The sequence below is a fragment of the Cotesia typhae genome, unplaced genomic scaffold, assembly GCF_013202065.1.
Source record: "Cotesia typhae breed Kobodo isofemale line unplaced genomic scaffold, CoteBio_Ctyphae scaffold_13, whole genome shotgun sequence".
NCBI classification, from domain to species: domain Eukaryota; kingdom Metazoa; phylum Arthropoda; class Insecta; order Hymenoptera; family Braconidae; genus Cotesia; species Cotesia typhae.
The window spans coordinates 6582551-6600053 of record NW_027423774.1 but is presented as its reverse complement, the minus strand read 5'-3'; the positions used below and the strand labels follow the sequence as shown (position 1 = coordinate 6600053).

Genomic DNA, 17503 nt, shown 5'->3' with positions numbered 1-17503 from the left:
GCAATCCGAAATAATTTTTTTCATCGACTTATAAAATTCATAATAAAAACGAATATTTTCCTTAAAATAGCCAAACTTCAACTATGAATATCTTTTAATCGGTTGAGTTTTTGAAAAGTCATAAGAGACCTTTTTGTAAAGCATTCAATTTCTCACAAAATCTATGCCACGGAATATTTTTCCAAGCAGTTGGAAGCGAGATATAAATTTTTTTATCTGATTATTCGAAAAAATAGAAACCCGCAAAGCGGAGGACCTTCCCGTTATAATTAAGAGCTTATACTTGGAGAGAATTCTTTTAGGTGTCTACGAACCTATTTTTCAGAGTATAAAGTCAAAAATAAATTATTCGATTTTTTTGACCCACCTAATATATATATATATATATATATATATATATATATATATATATATATATATATATATATATATATATATATATATATATATATATATATATATATATATATATATTTATATTTATTATATGACACAGTCTCTGGATCTGATTATGTGATTAATCCTCGTTAATTAATCTTATGATGAATAATTTTTTTTTTTATTGTATAATTTATTTCAATTTTTAATGAAAAAAAATTTATTTTTTTTATTTTTATTTTTTCTACAATAATTATAATAAATTTTTTTAAATGCAAGTTATTATTATTATTATTATTATTTAAAAAATTTGTTATTAATCATTAAATTAATTAAATTTTAATGAGTATAAAAATTAATAAAAAAATTTTTGTTAAAATTTTAAAAAACATTATTGTTATTGTAATTATAAAAAGTTTATATTGATTGAAAAATTCGGAGAATAATTTTTTTTTATTCGTGTTATATCTCGAATGTTTACAAAAAAAAATATATATATGTTATAAAAGACACATATGAATTTTTGCTAAGAATGATAAAAGTGAAGACGCATGTGTAATGTATACAAGTACACAAGCGCATAAGACGAAAATAATAATTTCCAACGTAACGCATAGAAGAATATAACCGGGCATAAGGTGGTGAGGTCAAAGGTGAATTTTCTCCGCCTGCCAGCCGATTAAAAGAGGCTTTAATCATCGCGGCAACGATCCTCATCCTTGTGTGTATTATAGTCCCATATAAATGTGTTTGTACGAGTGTATATGACAAGTATTGTGGGCTGCATATGGCGTTATGGGTTATGCTGGAAGAACTCTTACTAATACTGGGATTTGAGATATCGAAGAGGATCATAGATGTACTGAGACCGAGATCGGGCTACAGAAAGGGGACATCAGGAAAATAGTTGTTGTGTGTGTGCTGTGTGTGCATTAATGTGAGTAGTATATGGCCACCCACGGCGTATGGCGGGGTCCTGTGCAATAGCCTGAGTAGCCTTTATTTCTCAAGAAAATATTATCATAACACCTGTCGCATAGTACGCAAGTGTTGGTGAACCTACCGGTTTGCTAAGAAAATCTCTTGTAAGAAGGCTCTCCCTGTCTTTTTCCCTTTTTTTACTCGTTACAAAGAACGGACACTCTTTTATACTTAGCGAATAAAATTTTCGATATCACCGGCATTAACGTTTATTTGTTGTGTGAATGTAATATAATAATAACTCCAGTATTATAAGTACAGCGTAGGTTCACAAGACTCACAATATATTTATAAGACTCCGATTCTAAATTTTTAAAACTGACATTCAATTTTCTTCAATTAATGCGCTGTTTTTGGACATTTATTACTATTATTATTTTTTTTCCAAGCTTCCGGGTGCATAAACCCGCCAGATATCAACGTAACAGACAAGTTATGAATCAGAAGCCCATTTTTGCAAGAATCTCAACTCGTTCAAATATTAATAATGCTCTTGTACCACTTTTAAATTAATTTTTTCTCCTTGCCATTTCGTATAATCATTTTTTTCCAGCCTCTAAATATTCGAATCAATTTAACAAATTTACTACTTATTGCCCTTATTTGAATACTAATGAGCTTGTAACACTTTCAGCAGGGTTAAATTAAATTTTTCTGGGCCAACTTAGCAGTAAACTCCAAAAATAATGGACAGTAAAAAATTTTGCGTCATTGCGTCAAAAAATTTTTGTGTTAAAAATTTTTATGTTAAATATTTAACATTTTTTTGTGTTAATTTGACACCATAATTTTTTCCACCTAAAATTCAAGACACAAGACTTCCTGGCTATGATTGCCCGTCAAAATATTTTGCATTGTGCCCAAAAATAGTCAAACTCCAGACTAAGGATTACAAAAATCAAAATTTCGATCTCTTAAATTTATCAGATCTACTTTTGAATATTGAGACCTTTTAAAAAGTCGGCCACACGTCAAAGTGTCGAGCTAAATATCATCACCAAGAAGAAGGAGCTTATTATTATTCGCTCACAAATTTTTTTTGTATTATAAAAATCTAAAATCTTAAATATTTTGTCAATTACATTTACAATGGCACTCACGATTGAATGAAGAGCAAGAAAAGTGGCGTGTGCGACACATCCCCGGAGATTCCATCTAAAATCCCCGAATGCCAAACTTATCTGTGATCTGGACCGTGGTCGGGAGGTTAAATGGAGTGAAGAGCACTTACATATATCAGATCTCCTTTTTGTCCATTTTATTTCTAGTTCCATTTAGATTTACCTTAGCTTTCTTTCTTTCTTTCTTTCTTTCGTCCTTTCTTTGGGGACTGGCCATCGGACCAGACATCAATTCTTCTAGTAGTCTGGTCCAAATCTATGAAAGTAGTTTTAGTTCCTTTCAGCAAAGCCATAGATCTGCATTGTAGCTTATGAAAGGGCTCCGGGGACTCTATCCAGGTTTATTGTCCGGGATTTATAACAAGACGATGTTTTGGTTTTCCCTCAATGCCCTATGACACCTCTCGATCTCCTGTAACATAACACCGTGTATTATAACGTAGGTGTTATATGAAATAAATAATAAATATATTTATTATTTAACACGGTAGATCATAGATCGTGCAACAGAGCTGGAGAATAAATAAAAGAAGAAAAAATGTGATTTCTGGTAATCGGGATTCTTGCTCAATGACACGTACTCGAGTCAATAAATTACAGCTCGCCGGGATCTGGGTATCTGACAATAAAAGATGTTGATCTTAGAAAATATGTTCTGTGGTGAGCGCCGCCTGTTTCCTTATTTTTCCTGCAGGTAGCTCGATATTCTGGGTCGATTCTTGGTCATCTACTCTCAATGGGACGTTACTTATTTTTATTTCAGAGATGACTCAAAGGAGAATCTATTTCTCGTTAGTGATCTCTCCACTTTATTTAATCTCTACGGATCGTCGCTCGTAAAAATAAATGTTACAGTTTTATTTATTGACGCCATCTATTTACTTTTTTTTCCAATTTCAGTTTTATTTATCGACTCGAAAAATAGATTTAGTTCTCTTCCCACAAGCTTACAACATTTTCGAGTCTCTATTTTAAAATGGAATTGAAATTTTTTAAATAAAGACAAGTTCTAATGATGGCTATCTTATTGTTTTTGTTTTGAAAATCGATTAAATACAACTTTTAATTAAAAATAATGTTTTGGAAAATTTCAGAGTTTTTATGTTGAAATTTTAGAAAAATTTTTCTATTTTTTGACTCAGCTCAAAAAATATTTGCACTATAAGTTAATGAAAAATTTTAATTAAACAAATAAAATATTTTAACAAAATTATTTGTGAAAAAAAAAATGAAATTTGATAAATTCAAGTACACGGAAAGAACAAGATGACACTGGATATCATCCCAGATAATACTCAGTGAAATCTGTGGTAAAAATAATTTCAGATAGTAGCTAGAAAAATCTAGATTATACTGCGTGATATCTGGATTATACTCATTATAATTTGGATTATACTAAGTGTAATCTGGATTATACTCATTGTAATCTGGAGTATACTTGTTGTAATTTCGATTATACTCATTATAATCTCGATTATACTCATTGTAATTTGAATTATACTAGCTACTGTCTAAAAAAATTTTTCACTCAGTATAATCTAGGATGATAATCAGTGTCATCTTGATTTTTGCGTGTACTAAAAATATAAAATAAATTTGAAATTTAATATTTTAAAAGATTTTAGTAATTTCCTCCCATTAACTTAGAAAAATATTTAATTAAAAAAATAATAATAAACTTCAAAAGCTAAAAATTCTCGAGTAAAGAACAGACCAGAAATACTTGGGGATTTTGCCCTTGGAATTAAAATGGTAATAGAAATGTATCATTTGAATTGCGAATGTCATACCGCGGACGAGTGCATCACAAGTACAAGCATTAATGTATGTGTTGTGTGTATATAATGCAGTAAAGTATCATCTCGAATAACCCAAGTGTATGTATATGCTAAGCAGGCATCTTGTTTTGAATTTAGAACAGGATACCACATTATTGCCTCCACTACCTATGTACACTGCACATACTTTGGGTTCGCGAGCTCTTTGCCCTTTGGACCGAGCAGATAATTCGAGTCATACGCTATTTTACCAATCGCGGTTGATTTTTCTGCATTTGCATATACCTAGACGGTTATGCGTCGCAGTAAATATCGTTCAAGTGCATACACATAATACACACGATAGTTTAATCGATAGTTTTATTTTTATTGTTACTTCCATTTGTTCAGTTTTTTAATAGCCGAGCCCATATTCATGACAGGTAGCTGGCGAACCCATTAACCTTGCAGTCTCTTTGTTCTTCTTCTTATCCTTTCCTTTTCTTGTTTCTTGTACAAGTATACCATCCTCTACTTGCACTCTTTATCTTGGTATCTTCTTTTCTTATCCTTATTACGATTCAACGTTCAGGCTTCATCATCCTCTTGTAGTTTACGAGCATTTGATTTTTTAATCAATCTCTGAATATCATTATATTATATATCCTCCTTATATTTTCGATAATAATGAATACTTTGCTCTTTTATGAATACAAAAGTAATTTAATTTTTTTTTTTCTTGTACATTAATTATATTTACTTAATTAATTTTTTTATCGTCTCTCATTATACTTTTGTTTGGTTAAGAAAACTTTAATAAATTTTTTTTTTTAATTAAAATTTATTAAAGTTTAAATTTTAATATACCAAAATAAAAAATTTTTTATTTTTCAATTTTATGATAATAATAATAATGATACTAATAATTATTGGTAATTAATTTCACACATATTTTCTTTTATTTTATAAATTAATAATAACTAGCAATTTTGCAGTCAATACGACTGCCGGGACTTGGGAACTTTAAATAATTAAAATTTGGCTTTATTAAATAATGACTTTTGTTAAAATGCAGTATACTTTCTTAAATATTGACGTTTTTAAAGATATAAACTCATCCCGATGTTACACTCATCAAGAGCTTTTATTTTAGTACCCACATACATTTTTGATATATTTTTCACATATACATATATATATTATATATAAATATATGAAAAATTGATGTGGGTACTTAAATGAAAGGTCTCAATGAGCGTAACATGAAGATGAGCTTATATCTTCAAAAATGTCAATAATTTATAAGATACAATGTCATTTCTTAATTATGTGTCTAGAGATAGAACATTTTCGAATGCAGTCTAAATATTTGTCATCATAAATTTACTGTTGGTGCGAATGATATGAAACCTTGAAAAGGCACAACTCCAGGTCAAGACTTTTCTGATAATACCAAATTGAACCATAAAAACCCATTTTATCATACAAATACACTAGCCACAAAATTTTTCTTATCCTCTTAATGGTATAGATAATAATAGTTTTTAGAGTTTAATAACTGTTTGTACATAAAAAAAAAAATTTTTAAAGAGCAATAAAAATAGTTTGAATATTTAGATGTTCGAATAAAATAAAAAGAGAAGCGTAAAGAATTTGTATTTTTTATGAGCACTCAAAACTAGAAGAAGGCCAAACGAAACTACAATGTAATGTTAGCTCAAAGAAACAGAGGAAGAAAAAGGTGTTGATTTAGGTCCGAACAATAAATGTCCAGAAAAAGGTCACTCTAGCCACTCAGTGCTCGGAAATGGGACCAGAGGGGTTGAAACCAAAATTTTTTCCCAAACTAAAATAATTATGTTTGCCCCGAATAAACAGCGTGTAATAGGGCACGCCCGGAAGAGCTGGCTTGCCGTTTGTGTGTACCAGTACAATAATGCGACGCTCTAATTGACCTGAGGAATTTATAACTTGTTTGCCCGAAAAATTCCAGTGATTATTCGATCACAATGACGACGTCTTATTTTCCTCTAGTTATTTTTATTTTTTGTTATGGAAAGTTTAAACCCACAGATCTTAATTTACCAAACTAATAGCCTCAAATAAATTATTTACCCATATGATATTTATCACAATCTAGTTATATTAATATATTTTTTTTTTCAAGTGATATACCTCTCTCGCTCCTTCGTCATAATCATGAATATATTTAATAACTTCGCTCGAGATACAGATTACAGCCGATTGTGATTCTTCTTCTGATTAATTACAACAATTAATCTTCGGATCGTTATATTTATAAGTCGAATGGTTCTTTGAAAAATTGCTCCTTCGAAAAGTTCATCGCACCCTTTTAAAAAAATCTTTTTATTTTTCTAATTAATATTTTTTTAAAATTTTTTTTTAATAAATAAAATACAAAAAAAAAAAAAAAGTAACATTGAATTTTTTTGCGCAAATCGAATAGTTCAAAAGTTCTTTGTAAGATCTTGAAAGAAAGACAAAAAAAATTTTTATTGAATTTTTTGCGAGCATAAATTACTGACAAGATTCTGCGGGTACGATAATTGCAATTAGTATTTTTTATTTGGTAAAGTAATTAATTGTAGTATGTAAGCATGTGAGATTGAAAAAAAGACAGTAAATGTCGATGGTTAAAAAAATTATCGTGTTCTCACGTGCCACTAAAACAGTCAATTAATTAAATATAAAAAAATTACACAACAATATTATTGAAGATAAGTATATATAAATACACGGTTGTTTGCATAAACAAATAATCGATTACGCGGCTGGTGGTCCAGAGAAACTAAAAATATTAATTCAACACTGATTTATTCACAGATATGTATCATAATCCTCATCTCATCTCATCATTATTATCATCATTGACGGGCAAATGACAGAATCATAAAAACGTCTATATTCAATAATTTATTTATTAATATTAAGTAAGATCGAAAAAGCTGACGCTGACTTTAACACTCTGGTATGTGTATGGAGAGTGAAAAAAAAGGTCATGATGACAGAATAGTATTGATATTGACGATCTGATAAATTAAATGTCATTTATCGTTATCTAATTTAAATAATTCACTCTTCATCGTCTCGGATAATAACAACAATTGTTGGTTAACATCGACAGCTTGCGTACAATGTCACTACTGACGACAAATCAAACATAGGTGTATCTTGGCCCACATGTGTATTATGTCAATAGTAATAATTATAATGTGTCTACGCAATTTTAAATCATGTGATAAATAACGCGGTGTTTTTTTCTCACGAATACAAATCTATTTTATGAAAAGGTTACTCGATAGCGACGCCCGCAGATGGATAGACGTGTTACGGAGCTATGTGCTCGAATCTTATTATGTGTGACTGTGTAAACTCCAGCCGCAACAAAGGGTACAGAAGTCTTAGATTAATCTGACGGGTCACATAAATTCGCGTGAACAAGTCAGTTTTCGTCGATCAACCTAAGCGCTTCCGTGTCTAATCATTTTCACCAGATGTTTCTCATATTCTGATGCTAATCTTTATCCGAGAATGTCGTTACATTTTTTTACATTGGTACTTCATGTTATTTATTGACCGTTACTCAATATTGGATTAAATTGTTTAATGTTTTAGATTTTTTCTTATTTATTGTCATTAGTCGAGCTTTTTGTAACGAAATTTATGCTGTGGAAAACTTTATTAAGTATGATATTACACGGAAAAAAGAAAAATAGAAAAATTACATTATATAGTGTGTAACGTGGCGCTCCGTGATGGAAACTGGAAAAATTACAGTTTCAGATTGTAATTATTACAGATTTTATAAGAATTACATTGTAGAATGTAATATTTACATTGAAAGCTCGGAAAATTAACATTCAAAATTTGAATTTAGAAAAATATTATTTCTAACTATTATTTATTACTATTTATAATGTAATTTTTAGATTTTTTTTTCTGGTAATTTTTATGATCTTTTCTTATCTAACTGAAATTTTTATTTTTTTTTTTTATAGTTTAATTTATCAAATATTGAAAATAATAAAAATAATTATTAGTAATAAAAACAATTAAAAATTAATCTTAATAATCATAATTAAAAAATACTATAATTTGGAGAATGTTAAAAAAAATTCATCAAATTTTATTATTAAATTTTAAATGAATAAAAAAATTTACTAATTAACTTTTTAATTAGTAAAATTTAACAATATTAATTTAGGTACCCGCGGGTAATAAGGCCTAAGTGATAAAAATGCTATTTAAAATAACCGCTTCCATTAAAGACTTCTCTAGTAGAAGCGTCTAGCATAGAAATGTCGCTACAAGTTTATAGAGTCCCGATACAACGTTCTTGTCTTCGATATTTCATCATCCGTCATATGTTAAAGTAGCGCAGAAGAATTCCTAAAAAACGATTTGAGTAAATGGTAAACATTTTTTATAATTTTATATTTAATAATTTAAAATCATTGTTCTAATTTTTATCAATATCTTAAAAAGTATTGTTGCTCAATTTAAGTGATGATTGATCTGTTATACCAATTTTATCAAGTATAGTATAACTATTTCTAGTATGTATAATCCGCAGGCCTTATTACTCTACCGTAGTAAAATAAGGTCTATTCGCAAGGTTTTTGAAAAAATTTAATTTTGTGTTTGTTCATGGTGAAAATTACCATTACTCCATTATATTTTATGGCTAATGTTTTAATTTAAAAATTAATGATACATTGCAACAATTGAATGTAATATTTTCGATTTTTTTCAAAATCTCTCTTAGCTAGGCCTTATTACCCGCCGGTACCTTATAATCAATAAAATAATTTTTCAAATTTTTTATAATCTATTCTCATTGAAAAATAAATTTTTATTGTTATTATTTTATTATTTTTTATACAATTTTATTTCAATTATTATTTTTTTTTTTTAATAATAATAACAATAATTAATTAAAAAAAAAAAGTTATTATTATTAAAAATTTGAAATTTAATTTTAAGTAAACTGTTAAAAATTCAAAAAAAATTTTTTTTTCGAATATGATGAAATATATAATTAATTATTGTTATTATTAAAATATTAAAAACAAATTATCAAAAAAAGACGATAATGTGAGAATTATAAAAACAGTAACTGAAAAATGATCGAAATAAATCACTTACGAAAAAACAATTGCCAAAAAAGTCAATTACCAAAAAAAAAAAGTGAATTAAAAAAAAAAAAAATGTAAAGTTGAATGGGTATTTATAATATAATGTCTACAGAAACAGAAATTGTTGTACTCGTAGCCCACATAGATCCCAGCAGGAGATCGTGTACTCGGATCGTTGAATCGATCGGGCATTGTATCGGTATTGTACTTTGGTTTCGCGTGATAACTCTCATGTATGATTTTCCCCGATGTTAATGTTGTCTACAATCGCCTCCGTCCCCCGCAGCAGCCATTTTGTTGTGTGCAGGTGTTAGACATCGTGAGTTAAATGTGAAATACCAGACCAGGTGTGTTCATCGTACAACTGTTTTGATTTATCGATTTTCCGATCGTTTCAGACTCGAAATCGCCTCACGATCTAATAGCAATAACTAAATTATTAAATGCTACGTTTAACGTTCTATTTGCTTCAACCGGAAACGGAAAGCTTGGAAAAATCTTCCGAATTTTGTTACATACTCTGTAGATCTCATCTCAATTTAGTGTTTTGTACCTTCAATTTGCAGCTTGTGTACAAATATTCTTCTTCTTCTTGCGCTTACAATCCATATCAGTTATGTTATCGGTTTGTTTGTTATTTCGATACCCATGTTTCATTATTGCATTATGCTATAGATGTCACGCTCGCCAGATGAAGTGAGAAGGAAGTGTCGATTGCTATCTTAATTTTTCCTTATTGTCAAAACCGGTACTAAAATTATCCCCCGTACTTTATTATTGTTATTATTTTCTTGGGCTTGTATTTACTGTACTATAACGGTTTTTATTTATGTATTCTTTTGTGTTGTTATAACAATATCTTGTTACTACATAATAAAAATAAATAACAAAGTCCAAAAATTTAATTAAATGTTGATAAATTTATTTATTTAAAGAAAAATTTTTTTATTTATGTCTCACTTTTAATTTATATTGCTAAGAGAATAAGAAAAATTTTGTCATTGGGATAGTCATAACATAATAACAAATTATCTTTTATCTTGTGAAATATTGACATTTTTGAAGATATAAGCTCATCCCGATGTTACACTCATCAAGACCTTTCTTTTGAGTACCCACATCAATTTTTTATATATTTCATATATTTATATATATGAATATATGAAAAATATATGAAAATACATGTGGGTATTCAAATGAAAGCTCTTGATGAGTGTAACGTCGGGATGAGCTTATATTTTTAAAAACGTCAATATTTAAGAAAGTACACTGCATTTTAACAAAAGTCATTATTTAAGAAATGACCTTGTATCTTGTGAAATATTGAAATTTTTAAAGATATAAGCTTATCCCGATGTTACACTCATCGAGACCTTTCATTTGAGTATCCACATTAATTTTTCATATATTTTATATATTTATATATATATGAATATATCAAAAATATATGAAAATGCATGTGGGTATTCAAATGAAAGCTCTTGATGAGTGTAACATGGAGGTGAGCTTACATCTTTAAAAACGTCAATATTTAAGAAAGTACAGTGCAATTAAACATAAATGATTATTTAATGAAGCAAAATTTTATTTATTTTCAGTTCACAAGTCACGACAGTCGCATAGTGACTGCAAGGTTGCTAGTATTGCATTAATAGTTTAAACAGTGTAAAAAAAAAATTTGAAAAATATTAAATTAATTATTTTATTTAATTAAATTTTTTAATAAAAAAATTATCAATTTCTTTAAATTTCAACAATAAACTAAATTTATCGATTCCTAAGCCGAAAAATCATAACTATTTAGCCGTAAGCGTGTCTGGTATATTTATTTATTTATTTTCAGTACCCAAGCTTTGAATCTGAGAGTCCCCTTTAACTAATACGTAAAAATCTAACAACTAAACGCCTTGATGAAGCGAGAAGCCATCAGCTCGGTTTGGACCCACCTGCTGAGAAAACTGTTCGGACAGATCTTGTCTACGTCTGCAGTCGCAACACGGCGTTTCAAATTTTTTAAGCGTGTTTTTATTGTGTATTATATAGTGTAGTGCGTTGCATCGAGAGTAGACAGTTATATTTGCATCATCCATCAGCGACGAGCATGAGAGACACAAAAAATCGATAATAAAAGTTTAGAGCTAAATTTCTTAAGCGACAGCTCTCCGGAGATCCACCCGCATTGTTCCCGACTCCCGTGATATTTTATTGGGTTTATGATGTCATTAATCTGATCTAAATGACGCCCACGGTCGCAGAAGCAGAAGCATCCCTTAGCCTCAAGCTTTTTTACCTGCCAAGTCATCTGGGAAACTACTCGCCGATCCGTTTCATATTTTTTTTTTTCACCTTTTGATCTACTTAAATTAATCATCTTCGATCCATCACTACTTTTGGGATCAGCCGTCAAAGACTTCAAATTTATTTTATAAAAACTCGAGCATTATTATTAAAATTTTTTTTCTTTTTGTAGATTTTTATTTTCAATTTTTTTTTTATTCGTGACTTATTTATAAAATGATTTACACGCTTTTCTATCAAAAATGTACAATAAATTTTTTTTTCGACAATTTCTTCACTAAAATTTCTTTTTTAAACATTTAACTTATCGGAAAAAAATAAATAAAGAAAAAAATGTAGATCAAACGTGCTTCAATGAAAGACTGATCTTCTTAAAAAATAAAATACTGATCCTATTTTCCATTTAAATCTAGATCTTTTCATTTCCAAACAAAAAAAAATAAAACTTTTCCGAAAATAAATTTCTTATTTACTTTTTAAATTCTGAATAACTTTTTCAGAATTTAAATTGTATAATTGCGAGGTAATAGAAAAAATATTCAATGGCCCAAAAAATTGTTGCATTGAAGAGTATAAAAATGAAAAATCATGTATTATATAAAAAAAAAAAAAGGATCAAATAGAAGCGAAAAAAAATAAGTTTCTAATATTAGATCACCTGGTACATTCCTTTAGACGTCAAAACTCTTAAGGGAGGATGAAAAGAAAATAAAAAGGCACGCATGACTCTGCACTTATGCAAAACATAAACGTTAGTTTTGTTGTTTGAATTAGTTTGTAAATTTTTTTCGTCTGTGTTAGATTAATATAATAGAGGAAAAGAAAGTTTGGTCTCCGGAGACTGGAGCCGGGAACCCTGGGGTGAATTCTGCCCGTCACGTGGGCAAACTCGATCGTTAACTAGGCCGTATTTGTATTTTAACGAGATCAAGTAGAAACTAAAAATCATTTTATTTTTTTTTCTTTTTTAGGTCCGAGGATTTGGAACAGATCTACTTTTCTTAACTTGCTTCTTCATTGTCTTGTCCTTTGTCCGAGATTGTAGATTAAAACAGGACCAAATCTTGGGGGACTTCAGAGTGAGAAGTACGCTGGAATTTTCATCGGTAGAAAATCGAGTGGGAAAGACTGAAGGGAAATTTATGGAGCTAAAATGCTAAGAGGGTAAAGTTAGTTGTTTTTTTTTTTTTCCCAATCGAGTATAAGTCAGGAGACGGAGAAAGGTGAAATGTTTAAAGTAAACGATGGGGTAGTCTATTTTTATTTTTTATTTATTGTCCGAACCCCCAGCTTGAAATGTTTTAGCATTTTTTACGACTTGACCCAATATTTGACGGTCGGGTGACCCGAGACCAAACGTCGTACTTCTATTGGAGTTATTTAGCTTTTTTACCCAGAATTACCCGTGGGTGTGCTCTTCATAAAGTTTAGAGCACTCGGAGAGCTAAGCGTAGCAACATAGATTAGAAGAGAATGAAATTTTTCTTCGTAAAAAACTATATGACCTCAGAAAGGTCAAAGAAAGCTGACAAACACAAACAACCGTTATATTAGAGCGTTACACGTTTAGTTAAAAAATTCTCTCGACTGCAATAAACTGGCAATAAAACACCTCACCGGAAAAACGCTCTCAAGAATTTTTTAGTTTATTTTTTATGGTGAGAACTACGAAAGTATAAAATTATTTTTGGAGAATAAGAGTTCGATTGAGTTATTTTTCTTTTAGTATTTAAAAAATTTTTTACTTTTACTCTATTTGATTTATTGGTTTGTTGCCCTCACTCAGGTAAGTGTTGGTCGTCGTAAACGACGATTGATAATTATCGAATCAGGTAATGGCTCTATGAAATAAAACTATCGTATACCTGGACTGTACTTTTGTAGTTTTAGATTTTATTGGTCAGTTGCTAGTTATTGGGGTTAGAGAGTGTCGCGCTTAAAAAATTTCTCTCGACAATGTATTGTAAAATATAAATTTTTAAGGAAAATTAAAATCATAAATATTTTATTATTATTGTCGGAAAAAGTATTTGATTATTTTTCTCTGTTGGTTTTATTTATGGTCGGCTTTTTTTAGTTTGTTAAACATGTTTTGACCATTTGGAAATTACAATTGAAAGAATTTTTAGTGTTCAAAATAAATACACAGGGTTGTTAATTTTCGAACTAAAAGTTATCTATTTTAACGTTTTACTAATAATTTTTATTGCAATTTTCTTTTTTTTTTCAAATTTTTTAACCCATTAAGAAATCAATTTTTAATTTCTCGCTAAGAAAATTGAAAACTTTCAAACATCGAGAAGTGGTTGTTTTTACCCCGTTTTCCGAAAATCGAGTTTTCATCAGATCTTGACGTTTTAAATTTCTAGGAAGCTTCCCTGACTATTCCCGCGATGGTGTGTTGGTATACATACGTATGTAAACCTCTCATAACTTTTGAACGGCTTGGCCGGTTTGATCGCGGTTGGTGTCATTTGAAAAGGTTTGACCGAACTTATATTCTGAATATAATTTGGACCGATTCCGACCGGTAGATTTTAAGGAATCTTAAAAAAATTACGAAAAATAATTTTTTCAAATCAAGTTTTTTTTGAATAATTTTTAAACGGCTAGATCGATCAATTCCAAAAACTAATCAGCTCTTAACATCGAAAAACCATGTCGATCGCCATCAAGCTGGTCAAAATCGGTTGATTCGTTCGTGAGTTATCGTTGACGAAAGAAATCGAGTAAAAGCGTTTTTTTTCGAATTACACCGAAACTTCCGGTCTTATCAATTAGTGTTTAAACATGTATCATAGAATTTGAAAAACTGCGTCGAATGCCGTCAACCGCGTGAAAATCGGTTCATTCATTAAAAAAGTTATTGCGGTTTGAAAATTCAAAAAATAGTGTTTTATTAAACTTCTATCAAACTTTTGAGCTCGGAGAGCTCAAAACTACATTAAAATTATATTTTTGAGCTCTTCGAGTTCATAAAACATAATAAGCGCAATTTTGAGCGCTTAATTATGAAAGTAACGGGAAGTTATAGGGATGGCCTTCAGAGTCAACCGTTTTACTAATTTTTTTTATTTAAATTTTAGGATAAAAAATAAAAAAAATTTTTTTTTATTTAATTTTTAGGATAAAAAATAAAAAAAATTTTTTTTTAATTAAATGCAACTTCATTTATAAATAACAAATTTTTTCCATCGTATTAAATAGCAATAAAAAAAATTTTAATTAATTCAAATAAATCAGTGCACAAAATTTGGAATATTTATTTAAAAAAAAAAAAAAAAAAAAAAAAAAAAAAAAAGTGGAATAGAGTATCCGGCGGTTAGCAATCGCTCACTCAAGATTTGAGATCATGGTATATCACGTAACGCTTCATATAGAATAGCTGAAGGCAGTTTAAAAATTGACCGTACATTTGTAAAATAATACATCGGGCCCTTGGCCCTTTTCATGGGCAATTTCAATCCCACGAGAGCCAATGATGAATCCAATCATAATTTAGTTACATCTTATTAGACTCCTACCGCGCTGGCACGCCGTGAGACCGCCCGTGCAACATACACACACACACACACACACATATATATATATATATATATATATATATATATATATATATATATATATATATATATATATATATATATATATATATATATATATATATTTATTTATTTAATGTATAATCCATGAAATATTTTTCTTCCCAGCTACCCCTTTCCTGCAACTCTCATCATCGTCTTCTCACATCGCATATCATTCAGCCCTTACACGCTTGCACGCTTGCACCGAGAATCGATTCCTAGTATAATTTATCCTCCAACAGATGGATTTAGAAATAAAAACCCGCTTATTGCATATTAGTCTTGAATTTCCCTCCAAAGTTGAGAAAATTTTATTTAAAAAATTTTATCAGGCACTTGTCCGATCGCTAGGAGGTAGAACCAGTCGATCCATTAATATTAATATCAATTCCGATATACATATGGCGCAATCAACCCATACAACTATAAGTGTGTAACGTTTATTTTTTGTTTGGATTTTGGAGTATCATTGTGATCTCTGGGGTCGTCGGGAGGTCAAAGTATCGATATCCCACGTCGAGCTGGCAGACACATCACTGAGAGCCAAGATCTTTGGTGCTGAGCCTCATCAACACGCTAGGGCTGCTGTGTCATTCTCACTATCGTATTTCAATGTCCGTTTTCTTCTACTTGTATTATTATTATTATTGTTGTTCATTATTTATAATCATTATCATCATCGATAGTTATATTTTTACTATTTACATTCAATTGTTAGATTATTTATTAAGACGCTTTCATAATAATATTAGAAAACCATTCATTCTTCAATTTGTCAAGAGTTTATCAAATTTTCATCATTCTTCGGACTTTTTAAAATTAAACCAGTAAAATTTTTGATAGTATTTATTTTTTAACCCATTTGGTAATTATTTTTGTTGAAAAGATAGTAAAATTTTAATTAATTAACGTATCGGCGGGTAATAAGGCCTAGCTAAGGGAGATTTGGAAAAAAATCGAAAATATTGCATTTAATTATTGCAATGGATCATTAATTTTTAAATTAATACATTAGCCATAAAATATAATGGAGTAATGGTAATTTTCATCATGAACAAACACAAAATTAAATTTTTTCAAAAACCTTGCGAATAGGCCATATTTTATTACGGTAGGATAATACATTACGGTAGGGTTATACATACTGGAAATAGTTATACTATACTTGATAAAATTGGTATTAGAGATCAATCATCACTTAAATTGAGCAACAATACTTTTTAAGATGTTGATAAAAATTAGAACAATGATTTTAAATTATTAATTATAAAATTATAAAAAATGTTTACCATTTACTCAAATCGTTTTTTAGGAATTCTTCTGCGCTACTTTAGCATATTTAGGATGATGAAATATAGAAGACAAGGAACGTTGTATCGGGACTCTATAAACTTGTAGCGACATTTCTATGCTAGATGCTTCTACTAGAGAAGTTTTTAGCGAAAGCAGTTATTTTAAATATCATTTCTATCACTTAGGCCTTATTACCCACGGGTACCTTATTTTTCAACGGCAATGTTCACAAGTTTCAGTCTTTGGTCTCTATTCCCCAGGGTCTCGGTCCCTTTTCCAAAATATGTGTAAGCAGCTCCTACGAGACTTAAATTTGTACAAAAAAAAAAACTATGCGGTGGTATTCATACTTAATACACCAGAAATTGCAAGAAAATCCCAGAAACTGACGTTAGAAATGTCAAATTATCCGGATTGTTTCTTCGGCGACGGAAATTTTAAGTAGCACTTCTATCACTTAGGCCTTATTACCCGACAGGTTTTATTATCTGCAGGTACCTAAATGAATAATGTTAAATTTTACTAATTAAAAAATTAATATTGTCAATTAGTAAATTTTTTTATTCATTTAAAATTTAATAATAAAATTTGATGAATTTTTTTTAATATTCTCGAAATTATAGTATTTTTTAATTATGATTAATAAGATAAATTTTTAATTGTTTTTATTACTAATAATTATTTTTATTATTTTGAATAATTAATAAATTAAACTATGAAAAAATAAAAATTTCAGTGATTAAATTAAAAAAAGTAGGAAAAATTTTGGCCAAGGTTAACAAGAGTTAACAACTGATAAAATTAATTGCAAAAAGATAAAAACAAGCACAGTATGTATGGAAAAAAAAAAAAAAAAAAAAACAAAGATTATTTGTTTAAAAAAATAGTAAATTCTTGAAAGCTTATATATTCTTACAATAATATCAGACGGCCAT

At 29.2% G+C, this 17503-nt stretch overlaps 2 long non-coding RNA genes across 5 annotated transcripts in view; one reads left to right on the top strand and one right to left on the bottom strand.

The window, feature by feature from the left end:
- Nucleotides 1–12774, top strand: part of LOC141535106 (uncharacterized) — a 29870-nt gene extending 17096 nt beyond the window's left edge. Inside the window, exon 3 of the long non-coding RNA XR_012480554.1 lies at nt 12663–12774. This is a non-coding gene — a long non-coding RNA (uncharacterized LOC141535106). The remainder of the gene's footprint in view (nt 1–12662) is intronic.
- The window catches only part of LOC141535105 (uncharacterized), a 232519-nt gene that overhangs the window by 71993 nt on the left and 143023 nt on the right, over nt 1–17503 (bottom strand). Inside the window, exon 3 of one of the 4 annotated variants that reach the window (XR_012480551.1) lies at nt 2543–2892. The exons of the other annotated variants lie outside the window; for them this stretch is intronic. This is a non-coding gene — a long non-coding RNA (uncharacterized LOC141535105). Of the gene's footprint in view, nt 1–2542; nt 2893–17503 lie in introns of those variants that run through there. 4 annotated transcript variants of the gene reach the window in all.